We start from the raw sequence: 4,752 nt of genomic DNA, 5'->3' as shown, positions 1-4,752 counted from the left end.
GACAGAGGTGTGCTCCCAGCTCCTTTGGAATCATGCCCAGGAGGATCAGGTGCCTGCATTAGTTCGCAGTGCTACATGAACTTGTGATTAAATGCACAAACAAAACTGCTGGTAGGGCTGGCCCTACATTAGGCTGAGGTGCAGGCTTAGGTTAATGCCCAGCTTTGTTCAGTGGGTATCATGGGGTGATATACACTGGGAACAGGAATCTTCCAGGTTAGCTGGTGATCCCTTGTTCTTACCCCAATTATTACAGCAGAGATGCAGTGTTTGGCAGAGGCTGGCAGGACGACAGTTCCCTCTTTCCTCCCCAGCTGCCTCTCGGCGGGGATGGGGTGGGGGTGGGTGCAGGAGACAATCCTGCACAGCCCTTTCAGCCCCTCTGCTGGGAAAGCCCGAGAACTCACATGGTTTAGGGTGTTCCCTTCCATCATCGCTTCCCTCGGCCCCATTTGGGTCTCTGTGCAGAATCACTCGTGGCACACCTTCCGTGCTGACATTTCCCTTTGCAGGGCCCGGCTTGGCTCCCGCTGTGCTCCTGCTCCGGCAGGAGGGAGCAGTGTGTCACATTGCCTGATGCTCCACCTGACCCCAGCTGTGAGCCCAGCACTGCTCCCCGACTGGCAGCTGGCTCTGGGGGCGTTCCATGGCTGCAACTGGCTCACACTTTGTTCTTCTCTCCTCCAAAGGTTTGATCTCCCTTCTTACAGAGAATGTAATTTTTAGGATGTTGTTTGACAACATTTATTCTTTCACAGCAGCAAAATCCTTATTAGTGAGCCTATGAGCAATGATTATTACCTGACTACCAAAGCGCTTGTGTTTGCATTTTGAATTTTGCACATCTTTGTGTTTGCACTTCTTTTCCTTGCTGGTCACTCAGTCCCGTGTGCTAATCCAAACCAGACCTTTAATAGTAACACGAGCAAACAAGTGTTGTGTAGGCTAAGCTGGGCAGGAACAGCATCTGCTTAAATACATGAGGTGGGAAGGGTCAGACTCTGACCCGAGCTATGATGGGTTTAAGCTGTCTACACTCAAAATTCCCTCAGAGTTCCTGAGAATCCAGAGTGACTCACATCTCCAGAGGTAAGCTTTATGGTACAGTCAGGAGACAGGGTAACTGTGCCCTGGCCAGCCCTCTCTAGCTGCTGTACTTCCTTCATCATTTTTTCTGTTTGGTGTGAGATACCTCCCCAGTGGCAAACACTTGTGCACCATTTCTGCCCCAAAAGAGCACTACTACTACTACTCCTCCTCTGCCACTGGAGTGTAAGCCATAATAGCACTCAAGTGGGGGAGAAGAAACCACCAGGGTGTCTCTACTTCCCAAATAACCTCCAATAAGTTCTTTCCTTCTTTTCCTGAGTTTTGCCTTCAAAGTTTTTCCTCAAGTCTGCAGAGCAGCTTCTCCTGATGCTGTGAGGTTGATGTATCCCCCCACGCTGTGGTGCCTCGGTAGCTCTGGGGTTTGGTCCAGTCTCATAAGGCAAAACTGACACAGAAATCCACACAGACAAAGAGAAAAGGTGACTTACAACAGTGGCTGATGTTTGTAAGTTGTTTTTTTTCAATAAGCTGAGCCTGCATTTGATCACCAAAAGCAGGTCATTTTGGGTAAAGGGCACTGACAGGGAACAGGCATTTACTGAGCTCCCTTATGGCAACAGACTAAAATCCCTGTCCCACTGCTGCTTTGCCTCCAAGGGTGTGGTGAATAGGAAACAAACCCAGCCCTCCTCAATCCTCTGATCTCCAGCAATTTCCTCCATGGCCCACCATGCAGAGTGTGCCCTCATTGCCCTGGGCCTGCTTAACCCGGCTCTACCTTCCCTTGTGCTAGCAGCAGCATTACATAAATTACTTACTCACTAATGATGCCTCTCTTAAGTAAGCAAATGGGATGACATCAGCCACCAGGACAGAGCAGCTGCTCAGGGAGGGAGGGAGGGAGGGAAGGGCTGAGCTGAGCCGTGCGTGGGTGTGCGCACATGGACTAATCGAGCCATGGCTGCGTGACACAGCCCAATCCTCCCAGGAATGGAGACACCAGCAGCAATAATTCAGGCCTGGAAGCACCTCAGGAGATCTCAGCACACCCTCCTGCTCACATCAGGGTCAGCAATGGGGCCACACCAGGTTGCTCAGTGCTTTATTCATCTGAGTGTTGAGAAGTTCTGAGAATGCAGCAAGTAGCTTCTCTGGACAACCTGCTCCAGGGCTCACCTGTCCTCAAGGGAAACATTGCTCCCTACTATCCAGTCTGACTTCTTTTTACAACTTAAAGCCACTTTGTCAATTGTAAAGGTGGTTTTAAATACCCCTATACACAAAACTATCATGTAGGTGCATTCAAATCAATCCACATCTCTGCCCACATCTTTGCTCATAGCAGCCCAAGCCTTCTCCAGCCTTTAATAAACTTGTTATACAATATTTATTGCACACAGCATCATTTAATTTGTCTGTGGGAGTGCAGAAATTGGTTCATCTCCTACATACCTCAAGCATGCAGGACTGCAGGCACTAGGGTAGCTAAAATAACTGCATAGCTTATTTGTTGTCCAGATGCCGCATTATTCCTTCATACTACAGAAACCTACTGCTCACTAATTTCTCACAGCCTCCCTCCAGGCAGGAGGATCTCTGCCAGGTGCTCATCTCCAGAAAGTGTCTTCCTGCCCAGCTCAGCCTTCTCCATGAGATCAGGTGGAGATCATGCTTGGGGCAGCCCTTCTCCAGCCCAAGCTGGTGACAGACACCACACAAAGTCTCCTGTGTGCTGGGGCTCTGGCACTGGCCTCAGGCTGTGCTTTGGGAGGAAAACCTTCAACCCCCCCAGAACCATTGTCACTCCACAGGACTCTATCCAGCACCACCAAATTTTGCTCCATCCATAAGAGTGGTCAGCAGGATCTGGTGTGAGTTGCTACAATGGTCAGGAAAGGAAATCACATCCACCTGCCACATTCAGAGGCCACCTAGCAAACTGACAGCTGGTGAAGAGGAGGGAGACAAGAGAGGCACTGGAAAGAACCAAAAGAAGTGGTGCTTGTTAATACCCACCTTTGGGAAGGGAACTTTGCTTGAGATGGTTTGGTGGCACAGGGCACAACCAGGACAGTGCCAGCTTGCACCTCTGGGCCTAGAAGTCTCTAAAACTGATTCAGATTAGAATGATTCTAACAACTCTCAGCTCCCACCATTATGCACAGACCAGCTCTGCATTAGACACGTGGTGGAAGCAAATATTTCCACCTGCACTGGGACAGTTATTTCCAACACCAAAATCAAGAAATGTATCAAAATCCACTAATTCCCTGTCCTTGTACTTAAAATGTGCTTTCAAAATTGCCAGCTTTAACATAAAATCAAGTTCAGGATATTTTAATTTCTCTTCTGATTTTGAGCCTCTTGGGTGTGCTCCAATTCTGTTGTGAGGCTTCTTTCTAGGAAGATGAGTGCCAGAATTTTTTTTTTTTTAATCTAAAAGCAAGACTGTCACAGAATTCTGTAAGTCTGTGAAGGCACCCAGGGAGAACAAAAAACTACGGGACCTTGCACAGAAGCAATGATAGCAGACTGCACCACTGCAGCTCATACCACTCACACTGAGACACCTGTATCTGCTGGGGGGGAGCCCTGTAAACTGAAGAATACCCAATGAAAGGTAAAAAACAATTAACAGTGTAGGAAGCTTAAGGAAGGAAAGAGGTTGGCTCCTTGTGTGTTTTGCTCCCTGGCCACACGACCACCCAACAAAAACAGCAGGAGCAGGTTGAGTGCCCACCATCCCCAGCCCCTCTGGGTGTTGGTACTCACAAAGTGCTTCAAGCACATGCCAGAACAATTGTGCACAGGCATACAAACAGCACAGGGATGCTGGAGATTAAGTATACCTAGGGAATAAGGGGCTTTTTCTTCCAAAACTACCCTGAGTGAGTTGTCTCGGAGGGCAGGTGCCTGCAGAGACACTGTTGTTTGGTGTATAACCTGCTGTGCAAAATTCTTGCCTGTCATCTCATATTAGACCTGGTAACTTGTTCAAACTGGAGGAGAAAATGGATTTCTGTAGTAAATTTCAGGCGTCATAAAGAAACATACAAAAATTTAGGTTCTTTAATTATCAAAGCAAATTCAAAGCCAGAGGAAGCAGAGAAAGCTATTAAAATCTGCTCAAAAGGATAATAAAGTTAAGATTGCTTGAAAATGTAACATGGTTAAATGCTGCCCTTTGTGCATTGTGAGAGCAAGGTTAGTGGCTCAGATATGTCTGTTTGTTAGGAAGAAACACTCATCTGCAACAACCCTGCTCTGCAGGCTTCTGGCAAGAAGGAGGAATTGGCACTTTTCAGTGAGTGGGTTAATCCCACACTCACAGAGATTGCTGGGCATTGAGATACCTCCCTTCTCCCTGTGGCTAGATTCCTGAACACCAAATCTACAGCCGGCAGAACACTTTTTCCAAGTAAAATGGAGGGGAAAGTGTGTTCAGCCTGGGGATAGCAGAAATCAGCCTCTCCCTACCCAAAGAAGAGGATCCAGCATATGCCAAAAATAGCACTAAACGCCCTGGAGACCTTCCTAGCAGTGCAGAAGTCCCACCTGTAACCAGAAAAGTTGCGATGCCCGGTGTCAATAATCACCAGCGAGCAACCCGAGGATGCCAGATGTGTTTTGCCCGGAGCAGAGGGAGGCCCGAGCTTTGCAGCGCCTCCCGCCCGGGAAAGGCGCGGCGGGCAGGCGGGGCGG

This window comes from Ammospiza nelsoni, chromosome 3 (assembly GCF_027579445.1).
Source record: "Ammospiza nelsoni isolate bAmmNel1 chromosome 3, bAmmNel1.pri, whole genome shotgun sequence".
NCBI classification, from domain to species: Eukaryota; Metazoa; Chordata; class Aves; order Passeriformes; family Passerellidae; genus Ammospiza; species Ammospiza nelsoni.
The sequence above is the reverse complement of the archived record's forward strand: the minus strand, read 5'-3'. Positions refer to the sequence as shown.